This window comes from Pteropus alecto, unplaced genomic scaffold (assembly GCF_000325575.1).
Source record: "Pteropus alecto unplaced genomic scaffold, ASM32557v1 scaffold95, whole genome shotgun sequence".
Taxonomy (NCBI): domain Eukaryota; kingdom Metazoa; phylum Chordata; class Mammalia; order Chiroptera; family Pteropodidae; genus Pteropus; species Pteropus alecto.
Genome location: NW_006441071.1, coordinates 9019518 through 9033906, shown reverse-complemented (window position 1 = coordinate 9033906; position 14389 = coordinate 9019518).

The window sequence follows — 14389 nt, the reverse complement described above, 5'->3', positions numbered from 1 at the left end:
CTTCAAGAAGTTCATCAAAATGATATAGAAACTAAGGTTATAATGTAAATAGAATTTAACGATAAAGTGAATATCTCAGATCATGGTAAATAAATCATTCCAAAATTAAAAAGATCTTAGGAACAAACTAACATTTTGACAAAAAGGATTTAAAATGTTGGTTTGTCTCAATTTTTGCTTTGATATACCTCTTGTTATTGGAGCTCTCTCAATATATTGGACATAGACCCGAACCTCAAGGATTTCACACCAGAAGGCTCAAAAGGATGCCTGATAAAGTATAAATGAGACAGTGTATAGGTATAGATATAGATGAAGATATAAATGTGGCACTATGGGAGACAAGAAGCTTGTAAAAATTTACCAGATGTGATTTTGAATAAAGTCTTAATGAATGAATGAGAAAGAATTGTTAGGTCTAAAGTAAAGAAAATATTTCATGGAGAGGGAAGAAGAGCCAAGGAACAGAAGAAGTCCATGGGAAGCATGATCAACTGGGAAGGTATAGAAGAAAAAATGAAATTAGAAAGACAGGTTATGGTCAGTAGGTAAGGAAATCCAATATCACATTTGCTGAGGAATTCAGTAAATGATAAGGAGTTACCAAAATCTCATCAAAAATGTAGTTGCAAGGGAAGAAAATTTCCTTTTACTCTCCTAGGTTATGAGGCTGGCCCTAAGAATTAAATTGACATAAAACATATTAATAGGAGAAAACTGTACACATTGCATTTCATGTTTTTATGTGCACATGGGAGTCTTTGAAGGAAAATGATGACCCAAAGAAGTTGTGAGGCCCCAAAGGTTATATACCTTTTAAAACAAAGAACAATAAATTGTGGGGATTGATAAGACAAAAGAGCTTGGACTGGGAACGGTAAATTGTGAGACAGTGACGAGAAAACAAATGGTGGAAATTAATAGAAGATTAGTGATTGTTTTAGTAGATTTATTTGTAGAGGTCCACTTTGGTGTCCACTTCCAGTCTCTGGTGATAAGAATGTTCTCTTTCTGGTACTAGGAGAGCATCTTTCTCATGGGAAATTTTATGAACTGCTTTTAATTAGAAAGGGTTGGTCATAAAGACTTCCCTGCATCTGAAATTTCTCAGGTGACTTTACCTTGAAATAATTAATAAGCTAAAACAGTATATTCTAGGATAACGTGTTCTGAATCTCTCCAAACTATTCCAAAATATGCATTATTTCAAAATAACATATATATTAAGTTCTTTCATTGGCACTGCATATAGAATGTAAAAGTAAACTTCTAAGAGATTAAGGTAAAAAAAAGAGATTAAGAGATATAAATTATTTACAGCCATCAAAAGGGAGAAGTGCCTGATCCTTTCCAGATAAGAGATTTCTGCCCCACTTCCTGAGCCCAATCTGGTTTAGGTGATCTTGTTATCTATGCTGGAAAAAAAAAAAAAAATGTTATTCTTAATGCTTCCTGAAGGTTGGAGGTTACCCTTTGTATAGTTAAAGGATAAGGTTCAATAAACTCTCTTACATGAAACAGACATGTTTTTTTGTATGACCATATGTTTGAAATTTCAAAAGTTCATTTCCCTTAAGAATATTATCAGGATAATTTGTATTATCTTCTCCAGAGCAAATCATTAGCATAAATACTCTTCATGTACACACAACATTCCCCACCCAAATAACTAGTCATAAACACATTACTAAGTCAAAACTGGAAGTTTACACGATTGTTACTTTTTCCCCTTTATCTGACTATCCCTGAAGAAGGAAACACATCATGTGAATATGAACCTCTAAGAGACAGAGTGTAATCAGATCTTAATATTTTTAATTTATTTTATTTTTACTTATTTAAAGAATGCTAGATATTACCAGCCAGTAATATGTTCATTCTGACAAAAGCAATTTCAATTGTGTGGCTAAAAAGTCTAGATCATAATAGAATGATGTTCCTTATCAAATTGATATGTGTCAAAACTCTGCATATCAGAAACCTAGGTTGACTACTGAAATTGCTATGGGTATTGATGTGAACACATCTAATATAATTTCTGATAAATCATAGCTAATCTATAAATGTTAGTTTCTTTTCTTCATTTTCTTGATATTGTTAATATAATGTATTTAAATAAAATGAATATCCGCTACTTTTACGAATCAGAGCTCCATATTCTTGACATTGTCCTTCTCCGCCTTTTTTTTCCTGCAATGTGAGACTAGTTTCCCCAAATCTTCTTTTCTGTTTTGTTTATTGCTATATCCTCAGCACCCAGAACCATAATTGGTATGAAGTTGCTTAATAAATACGTGTTAAGCAAATGAACGAATAGGACCAGATATGAAAGGGATCCCAAACTGCTTACAAATGGGAACTCTTAGAATACCAGATATTCAATTTTGAAGGGATAAGAAAGAAAATAAAAAGAGGAAAAAAATGTCTAGAATTCAATATAGCTCCAGCATAGAGAGAAGACAGTACAATTTAATTTTGAAAAATTCCCAAGCTTATTAATTAGTTAACCTTGTTTTGATGCCTTTATATAACTTTTATTTTTTGGTAAGAAATGAGATGTGGATGAAGAAGTCATTGTTAATATTAATTTTAATGCTAGGAATATATGAGCAACTACAAAACTTAAGCAATAGATGAGAATAAAGGTAATAAAAATACAAATTGTGATCTTTTACTATATCAGATAAGTGTGTGTGTGTGAGTGTGTGTGTGTGTGTTTCTGCAGACTATTTGAACAATCGATTTGCTAGCCATTTAAATTCACCCAATTGCTTTACCATGAGAGGAAGGAAATAAATGTTTCATCATATATTTCCCAGATAAAATTCATATTTCATAATATAACCACCAAAATATGAACACATAATAAAATATCTTTCACAGCAGCAGTTTCTATATAATCAAAAGATATAATCTAAGATATAACCTAAAAAGCAGTCAATTCTAAAAGCTCAAAAATCATTATATTTGATTTTAGAGTGGATTTTTGTGCATACCTAATACATACCCTCATTTGAATGGGTGTAGAGTGAAGTGTATTACTTTCTACTGCGTTAATGAGAACTCTTAAGTACCAGTTCCCACAGAGTGGGGATTACAAGTTACTTTTATGTTGAGTAGTTGTGTGATTTTAAATGTTAGCTACGTTGTGGTATAACCAGTTAAGAGGTAAGATGGTATAAAGCTGTAGGATAAAAAGAGATTTAAAATTAACAGGAAATGTGAGACACAGATGAATGGATGGATTAGAGATTATCTGATGTTTAACAATATATTGAGTAAATGATATTTAGTGTTTGAACAAGAGAAAATGTTTTCATTATTTTTTTAAAGGATGGATTAGACCAATTAAAGTGTTCTACCTAGCTAAGAGTGACAACCATAGCCATGGAAATTGAAATAGTTTTTTTCTTCAAGATTTAAGATCATCAACAGAAAATTTGAAAAAAAAATTTATGCTATAATTCAGGAATTTATACTTTCAAATAATATTGAAGGTCTACTAAGTTTCACTAAGTGTCTTCTAGCAATTTGTTAATGGAAAAAGATTCTGTCCAATCAAATGAAATGCATTCTACTAGGAAGCTTTTCATCAAATGAAATGCATTCTACTAGGAAGCTTTTTTTGGCTATGCATACCTCAAGTTAGTCAAATTTTCCTCTATTGAGTGCTCCTGAGCTTAATTATAAAGTCCTGTGCTTTGCATGAAAACAGCTCATGTCTGGGCACTTAATGATTTCATTTGGGCCAAAAGAGACTATTCATCCAAATTCATTGAATTCTGGGAAAAATGATGGGCTTCTTGATTATGCTTTCACAGGAGAAAAGATATTTTCTAGGCTTTGGAGCCGTTGGCAGATTTAAGGAACATTGATGTACTATCTCTGCAACCTGCTCAGCCTTTGCTTCTTTGCTGATATTCTATTACTTCTTACTATACAATCATAACATGAACCATTTCCTTGACTAGAAGTTACATCAGAAAGCCCAAAACCCAGAAGTAATTGTCACAGCATCAATTTCCATGCTCCCTGAAAAACTCCTCCAAATCATATCCAGTCCATCTCATGTCAGGTTTTCCCTCTAAATAAATATCAGTCCACTTTTCTACATTTTTTTCCATCAAGTCAAAGTATCATCTTTCACTTGGAAAAAAAATCTTATTTTTCTGCCCTTATTCATTTTTGGTCCTATTTATAAAGGGGTGATATTTCTTTGACTCTCCATTGTTCTATGACTCTTCATTGTCTAGCCACAGTACATTTTTCAACTGCTCTTCTCTCTGCCTAAAACACTTCTCTGTCTGCTCCTTACTCATTCTAATGTTATTCATTTTCTTGGTCTTTGCTTAAGCTTCCTCAGGAAAATCTTTCCAGACATCACATTTCTCTAGTAAAAACTTTCTAACATGGTATGGGACTCCTCCATATTTATAACTTTTTATTTGTTTCTTCAATTTATTAATTTCTGTAGCAGACATTTTGATTGATTCTCAATATCCACATAATCTAAAAATATTTTTGGCCAATCATACTAATCCACTCTTTACCAATGATGGATATGCAAGGGTATCTATGTACCTTCAATCTAGCCAGTGAGATGTAAGAAATCTGATCGGAGCTTCTGGAAAACTCGTCCACTTCTGTGATAGATAGAAAGAAAAACAGTCTTATTTTTTCCTTTGGATATTTTGATATAATCTCTGAAAGCACAGTAGAGAGACCACCAGCTTAAGAATAAAACCAACACCAAAGGTAGAAGAGCAGAGAGACAGAAAGATTCTAAATATTTAGTGATGTCACTGAACAATTCAATCATTTAACCTCGAATCCTTTCCCACACCTATACTAACAGTTTTATGAATTAACCAGTCTGTTTAGGGGTTTCAGGCAAAAGCATCCTAACTATGTAATATCCATTTCAGTCTTAGACTGTGAGATCCATGAGATCAGATCCAATAATTGTTTTTACTCATCATTTTAACACTAGCATCTAGTTCAATGCTTAGAATATAATTTTTGCCATTTCAATATTTTTTGAATGAAGGGATAGATAGATGGATGAATATCAAAAAAATTTCTGAAACAACTCCTGACACTCTGAATTTTTTTCCCTTCTATCTTTTATTCTTATCCATATGGTCAGTTACTTCTGTTTCTCAAAAGGCATAATTTTGCCCTGGTCATTTCCCTATGAGTAAGCTATGTTTATCTTTGTCTTTCTGAAATATGACCTTTATTACTATGGACATCCTTTAGCTAGTCTCCAGCCAGATAGAGAATAATAATAGATATATCATTTATTTCATTCTATAGAGATCAGTGCTTTATAAATAAAATTGCATATAAGAATCATTGTGATGCTTTTGAAAATGTATATACCTATGCAGCATTCTCCGAAACTCTGGGGTGGTAGATTTGGTATATTTTATATACAGGCATGCTTACTTTTTCTCTGCTCTATAATGTAATTCTGAGACACTTCCAAGGATTCTATCCATTGTCCTACATACTAAACTACTGAAATTTGCAAAAAAAATACTTAAGGGATCTGATAGCATTAACTAATCACTCTAAATTTATTACAGTTTGGAGAAAGAGCATCATTGTTTCTTCAAGAATCTACAGATTGCAGAGAAAAGAGAAATAGGCTTTGTTCTGCAGAGTATGAGGAATCAATTGTGCATTAATGACAGGAGCCTCTAAGAAGGTAACTTTTGTTTGACTACTAAGGACGTTTATTTTTGTCATGTGTTTCCTCTTCTCTTGGTATCTAAACCTCGATTTTTTCTTAGAGACCTGTCCCAATGCTCTCAGTCCACGTGGTATGAGTACAAATAACCAAATCTCAGTCCAAAGACATTTATGTGGTTTGTCAAAATAAATCAGAGCACTCCATTTCTTTCTCCAAAATAATGGGATTAGTGAAGTTTGTGTGATCTAAATACAGCCAATGAAGTGTTATATCAACTTTGCTAGGAATTCTCAAACAGTAGTTTGCACTGTTTCCTGCAGTTTTTGAAGCTGAGCTTAGGTGAGATCCTAGGGCATATGCAGCTATTTTCTGGATTCAGGAGAAAGCCTGTCTGTAAGCAATGAGGCAGAACCGAAACTATGAGAGGGGAACAAGGGCCCAATGACAACGTTTTTAATCTCTATATTCTACCATCCCTGAAGCCTTTGCACTTTTCATTTAGTTGGGGCAATAAATCACCATTTCACTTAAGACAGTTTGGATCAGGTCTTCTGTTACTTGGAGAAGAGTCATAACTTGTAATTGATACAATGAAGAAGGTCTTTTAAAATTATTAAACATATTCACACAGAAGGTAAGTCCTCAGGAGGTATTAAGTTTCATTGAAAAGTTCTTATTCCAGCATTAAGAAATTACTTGAAAGGGAGGGTTTAAAACAGACCAAGCATCAGAATGGTGATTGATCTTTATCACATTTATGGGACTGGGGAGCTGAGGGGTGATCCAAGGCAGCAATAAGTCAAAAAGGAACAAGAAGAAAATCTTAAGGAGGTGTCCTTTGGCCTTAGGCGATTCTGCTATTGCTAAGAGGCTGTTGTAAATAATGGATATTTAAGGCAAGCACCTTCTATGCCAGGCACTGCTGGCACTAAGTGATTTGAATTGACTTATCTGGTCTGAGTTAACTTAAGACCAAATCCAACTGGCTTCCTGCCAAAAAAAGGCTCTATGTGCCCAACAGGATGTGATGCTTACCATAGACAATGCTGGATCAGCAGAATTTACTAGTGCTTTTGGAAGCTAACATGTTCTGTGAGGTAATAACAAACACTATAGCTTTAAATAGCTTGGTGCAAAAATGCAATGGGGCAGAAGGGGATTGCAATGGGCTCCCTGAACTATTCTGTTGATGTTACTGAACAAATATAGCTCCTTGAGTTGTTTTCATTTCATCAAAATCATGATACTCCTGAGTGTTGGCAAGGAAACGTCAGGTAATGAGAATGCAGTGAACATGCCTTTCATCAGCTGAAAATCTTTAATTGTAATTGCAGCATGTAATGGTGTAATTAGTTGTCTAAGTGACAGAATAGGCTAAAATCTTTCCAAGGGTTTGCAAAAAAAGAAAAAAAAAAAAAACCATTAAGTTTCCATAAACCTTTCTCCAAATGAGATGATGCACAGGCAAAGATGGAAAAGGGATTCATTTTTAACCCCATGAACTTAGCAGCCTCACAACTAGAAATGATAAGATTCTATATAAAAGTAAAGAGAGTAGGTTATATTACTACTAAGATAAGTATGGGTTCTAAAAATATCGCACACAGAGGTAAATAATAAGCACTGCGTTTTAAACAATGCAAGACAGAGTGTCTTGAGTATGTGTGTGTATACACATACACACACACACACACGCACACAGCATTTGCTTCTTGAATCCTAGACACAACCTTGTAAGACAAGTATTATTATCTCCATTTTACATATTAGATAACCGGGCTCAAGCAATGCACCTAAGGTCACATAGCTAGTATGCTGTAGAAGCACTCTGTAATTTGCCCTAGGACAAATCTGAGCCTGCAAGACTTCAAAATCCATTATCTTGTAAATTTAAGCTGCCTTCAACTCTCCTCAAACCTTTAGAATACTGGTTTTCACATTTCTGTATATATAAAAACATATAGAGAAGCTTGCTAAAATGTAGATTCCCATGTGAGATTTGAATTGGTAGGTTTTGAAGGCAGCTAAGAAATTCGCAATTTTAATTACTCAGAGAATTTTGAGGCATGCATTCCTGAGACCATATAGTCTAGAATGTCTTTTGCAGAACCCTGTGTGACAGAGTTCTGGAGATTTTTATACAGGAAAATCATACAATGAGGGTTCTAATGGTATCTTGATGACAGAGTGAAACATGTAAAATCATGGATTTATACTTAATCAGAACCAGCCACATAGAATGTTCTAGGCTTTGTGGAGTTACATTAAAACAAGAACAATTACTAAAGTCAAATTGGATTTGTAACTCCAGGACTGCTAGGAAAATAGCTTTTTCATCTGTACCTGTTATAGTGGAGATGATTCTAGAATGAGTAGGTTGAACATAAGAAAATATTTTTCTTCATAAAGGAAGCAAAAAGTGCTCTAGGCAACTATGGTTGATGGATGCGATAGCAGATCTTTCCTTTGCACCCTCGCCTTATAAAATCAATCCTATCCTCTCATTTAAACATATTATAGAAAATAGAAAGGAGAATAAAACTAACAAAATCTATTTTTCTAAATTAAAAAGCCTGAAAAGCCTCACTTCCTTTGTCTATCATAATGATATAATTGGATCACTGCCAAATCAGCAGCTATATGAATGACTGTTCTTAGATAATAGTCCCTTTTAGTAAAATATAAAGCTGCTTTTCCCCAAAACTCATATCGTGAGTTTCCAAACACAATAAATCCTACTTTTCTAAAATAGATGTTTTATTCTGGATCCAATGTTGCTTTAATTTTAAGCATTGTCTGCTAAAATATTGTATCAGTGAAACTCATATGCATTTCAATATTCTACAACTATTACCATTGCATAAATTCTGTCTATTTAGCAATTCTGCCAAAACCATTCATTTAATACAAAGTTTGTGTATTGCAAGGGTATAGTTTTTCAAAATGCTAGTCTTTTAAGGATTTTTTTCCTAAATATATATAAATATTCCACTTTATTCAAGAAATACAAAAGTGTTATTGATAACTACTTTTATTCATAAAATGATTATATAGATTTCTTTGGAATAGCAGAAAGTGTGTATTTTTGTAGCCTTACTCAACCCTCTCAGCACTTTGAATTTACCTTGCATAAGAAAAAGGACAATTTCAAGTGGTAAGAGATAGTTGGAGGTGGGAGGGAAAAAAGAAGGGAATCTGGAAACAGCAAAGCTTTTGGTTCGTCTGGGCTTCTGTATTAGTTGATTTAATATAGCAGAAATCAAATATCCCATATGCTCATGCATGATAATAGTACAATCTTTGCCTCTGTGCTTAGGTTGTTCTCTCAGAATTATCATTTTCAAATTACTTGGTGTGAATAAAGAGTTACAAGCCAGTAAAGCATCCTTCTCTCGTATTTCAGCTGTAGAGTCATGAAAATAATGAATATAGTTTTCTGTAAAGCTGGGTCTGAATCTTGACTCTTCCATTATGGGACCTTGGGCAAGTTACTTAACATCCATTGAACTTCAGTTTCCTCACGTATAAAATGGGAATAATAATTTCTATATCTAAGAAGTTTTTTAATAAATACAATTTTTTAAAAAATTTATTTATTTTAATTAGTTTCAAGTATACAGTACATTGGTTAGACATCTATATAGTGCATAAAATGATCCCCCGAATCGCACACTCCCTCCCCTGACACTCCGCCTAGCCGATGTATTAATGCTAACTGCATTCCAAAATTTGAGAATGCCTGATTCATGTTAAACTCTCTTTTTAATTTGGGAAGGGTAATGTAGGCATTGATTTTATTGATTGATTGATTGATTGCATTATAGAAATTATCAGGTTTCTCTACATACATGTTTTTATTTTCCTGAATAAAATGTTAAATAATCAAAACATTTTAATTAGCATTTTAGCTTTTTAGTTTGAGAATCTAAGCCATAATATATCCCAGAGTTTTGGGTATCTTCAAAATGACCTACAAAGAGCATATATTTTAGAATCAGATCCACCTAGATGGTCCCCCTTTCTTGCCTTCACTCAATGGTATTTTCTTTCCTTTTATTATTCCATTTTCCCCTCTATATTTTTGGAAATTATATTCTCTATATCTAATCTTTTAATGCTAACCTTTGACTATTTCAACACTCATATCTTTACCCTTTTCCTGAATAATATAAAGAAAATAGAATATAGTGTATTTTAATGCCAACTACTTTCCATCAAAATTACATGCAAATTTTGTATAGCATTTTTACTAATATGTTTTTCTCTTCATAAATGAGGTATTATTATCACTGCTGGTGTTGCCATTGTTTGGCATTAGTTTAGAATACAGTTCATGTTTAATTTATATTTAGACGCGATATTTACAATTATCTTTACCTACCAAGATGATTTTCAACTTAGATCTTCCATCTGGCACAATATTAATTCTACTTAAATTACATATTTTTAATTGCATTTACAGAGAGTCTATTGTTGGTAACCTTAAATTTTATTTGTCTTTATCTTGTCTCTGCTCTTGAAATGAATTTTTACTGAATCCTATTAGGGCACAGTATTCTGAGTTGACAGGTAGGTGTGTGTGTGTATGTGTGTGTTTCACTCAGCACATTTAAAATACTATTCCTTTGTCTTCCAATTTCTATTGTTGGAAAGTGTTGAAAAATCATTTAATAGAATATTGGTCATTTGGAAGAAAACTGTTTGTTTCCTTTTTGGTTGCTATAATGATCTCTTTTCATTTTTCTTCAATTTACTTATGTGTCTAGATATGGGGGCTATTTTTCTGTGTATTGAGATCAACTATGCTTTCTTATTTTGAAGCCTGGGTTAAATATGCAATTCTCCTAAGATTATTTATTCTTACTTTTGCCAGTCTTATATGCATACCACCTATAAAATACTACTTAAATTATTTTTCCATATAGGTATAATATAAATGTGGGCTAAAAATAATATTTGGCTTGTGGTTATAAATTCTCAGTGGAGACTTGTCTTCCCCTTCATCCTATGCCAAGGTCAAGAAATGTTAGTTTCCTGGCAGGATATCTCTGTGTAATGGGTTCATTTATTGTTTACCTACATTTTGAGGGCAACCTTAGCTTTATATAGGACATTTCCTATTAGTCTCCACAACATGAGCATGCTATAGATTTTAAATCCTACCTCATGCTCCCCAAGGGAAATTTAAACTGGAAGCTCAAATTAAGGGCTCCTGAAACCCTAAGTTGAAAGGTTTCTCTGACACCCACATCAGTTCTCAACACTTCTTACATTCATTTTGTGTCCTCTGCATATCACTTTCTTTGTTTTAGCACAAAATCTATTTTGCAATAATTAAAAAAAAAACACACATTACATCTGGTGATCTTTTAATGTCTTTAAGGTTTTTGTTCCCTCTTTGTCCTCCTACTTATGAGAGTTGGATTTTTTTTTCCTAATTACCATTTATGTTTCTTACGAAAGAATTTTCAATTATATATTTAAATATATTTTAAGATACATATTTAATATATCTACATATATTTATGTTCAGAAATAATTTCCTTTTGACATGTTTGAGTCTATCTGCAAATCTTTTATAGAGGCTAATTTTGGGGTAAAACATTAAAGATATTTAGAGGCAGAACAAAAGTTTAGAGAGGAGAGCACTCAGACCTAAACACCTTTGGGCAGTTCAGAGACTTCCCTAAAGTACCAGTTGGGACTTGAATCCGATATTGCTTGAATTTATTAATGAGATTCATTTTATGTTTCTTTATGTATAAATGAAACCTCAAATCTAAAGGTATGTTTGCTATATTGCATTTTCTACTTTATTTCTAAACTTTTTTAAAGAAAAATTCAAACTAACTAAACAAGCAGCCCAAACTCTCAAGTAAGTTGTAGGTAGGAAATAGCAAAATGAAATCTCTCAAGGAGGAATTGCCTAAGATAGCTACCAAGTAAGCAAAGTTTAAGTAACAACTGTGAACACTAGCAGCAAAAAACAGGTTCACAAATGAAGCAAATATCATTTGAGAGAGACCAAATAAGCAGAGGGGCCTAGTTGACAAGGCATGACTTTCCCAAGTCCTAAGCATGAGTCAGGGGAATTGGGCAAGAATTGAGAGGAAGTAAACAAGCCAAAACTGAAGTGTTAGTTAGGACCTGTAAATAATGAACTTATAACTGTATACTATAAAGCCACATATATATATACTGCATAGCCACTTATTTCTTACAGTATGATCAATTTTATATATTAACAGAATACACTAGAAAATCAGTATTATATATACCTATCTTATCACTAAATATGTTTCTCGAACACAGAAATTCCTTCTTACACAGAAATTCCTTCTACTTTGAGGTAAAAAGATGTGTGCTCTATTTGTAAAATAGCAAAATTTAGAGAAGAATCTTAATGGCAGCAGTGATTATAAACTGTTTAAGTTCTATGACATTCATTTTTCTATAAATGTATGGAAAGGAAAGTTAGGTAATTAATTATATAATCCTAAAGTGAAGAAGAGTTTTTTTTCAACAGAAATTACAAAGAAAAAAATTTATATTTTATAGTTAAAAAAAGAGAAAAAAATGTATATTCACCTAGCTTTAGTGAGATGAAATCATATCACAAACTTAGATAACGAAAATATTTCTTTCATTAACTATTATCATATCTGAAATTCTCATATCTGAGTTACTTATTTCGTACTCGTTAATGTGATATCACTTTAAAGCAGTGCAATATATTACTTTCACATGTTAACACAGAATTACAAGTGTATTTACATTATTATCCTATCAGCATTACTGTCAAAGTATAACATTCCAGATTTAGGATGAAGGCCGTAGCTTACATAGCTAATAAAATATTTTGCGTTCTATTCTATATGAGTTATCTATTTAAAATACCTTCTGAATCAAGTCCCTGCTAAAAAGATCATTCAGGACAATAACATCTGAACACTTTACAGTGGCCTAGAAGGCCCTTTCTTCTTCTATCCATTTTGTTCTCCCTCCATTTAAGCTATATTGCCTTCTATTTGTTCCCTGTTGTTTTTTGTTAGTTTAACACTTTCTCTGACAGGAAACTCTTCCCTTTTCCTCTTTCTTTAACCGGATTTTTCTTATACTTAATTTCTCAGCTTAAATGCCATCTCATCTGAGAGGCTTTTCCCTTTCTACCATGTATTTGGTTTCTTGTAATATAACACATCACCATTTGCAATTGTCATATGTTTGTTAGTTCTCATTCTTGAGTCTCTCTTCCTCACTAGGAGATGGAAAGCTCCATGTCTCTGTTGTTTATCAATGAGTAAATCCTCAGCCTTGAAAATATTAGTTCTCAAAAAATACTTGTTGAAAGAATAAATAAATGAATTATGACAGGAAATGCTTTTGATAAAGCCCTTCTGAATATCATTTAGTGAATTATTAAAATTATCTTAAACAGAAACACGAATAAAGGCAGAGGTGGGGGGAGCGCTAATTCTACCTGGAGGTGTTTTTTTGTCCTTGCTGTTTGATTATATTATAATGTTAATAGTAAGTTTTTTGTTTGTTTGATTGTTTGTTTTACTTTGAGCACTTCGAATTTTATTAACTCTTTAAAGAAGGGCATATGGACCCTATTTGAACACCAAACACACCACTTCCTATGTCTTTATTCTCTGCTGCTGTTATATTTTTGTTACTTGTTTGAATGATTTGTCTACTGTTGAAGGAGGTTAATGCCTTTGATCTAGCTAATCAAAGAATCAAGTCTGAAAATAATCCTATATGCTAAAAATATGTTTATCAAAGTACTGTTTATATTACTAAAAATTTTTAAAAATCTAAATTTCTAAAACATGTTTGAAAAAATTATAATCACATTGAAAATGTTTTATTAAAGAAATGTAAAGAAGAATAAAAATCAATATAATCACAACCAGTTTTACAAAACATTCCCCAAGGAAAACCATTTTATGAGAAAAAGTTTGGAATGAAAAATGTCAAAATAATAATATTGGTTTATTTTTAGGTGGTGGTTCTCTGAGTTAATTTTCTTATCTTTCCCATTATATGCATATTTTAATAATAAAAAGATCTTTTAAATGCATTTTAATGAATGATATTTATTGGTTATTCATCCTGGTGATTTTGAAAATTTAATTACATTGCCTTATCTTTAGGATAAAAACAAATGAATTTTTTTTAACATAATTTGAGCTTGACCTCAAAGGATAAACAAACAGTAATTTTAAAGGCAGAGAATGAGGAGAGAGATTTGCAAAAGTGGGTATTGCACATGTTGGCTCATTTTACTTAAATACTACAGGTGTTCTTAGGTTAGAAAATGTGAAATGTGTTGAAGCAGTAATTCCTTAAGATGAGGGTATTATTTCCAAACTGTTACCTCTACCTGGAACTAGCCATGAGTCCTAGTTTTGATGTGTGCTTCAGCTGAATGGGTACATAAATGCTATTTAAAACATCTAAAACATTTTCGACCTCATTTGTAAATTGTGAACAATAATGGGCAATCTGTGATATAAGAATCAAATAAATATAAGAACAATATTTAAAATTTTTAGTGTGCCATATTTTTCAAAATGCAGTCTTACTTATTACATAATTTCACAATATTTGTTAAGGATGGATTAATGGAAATTATATATATAATATATATAATACATATAATTATAATATATATTATAATTAAAATTG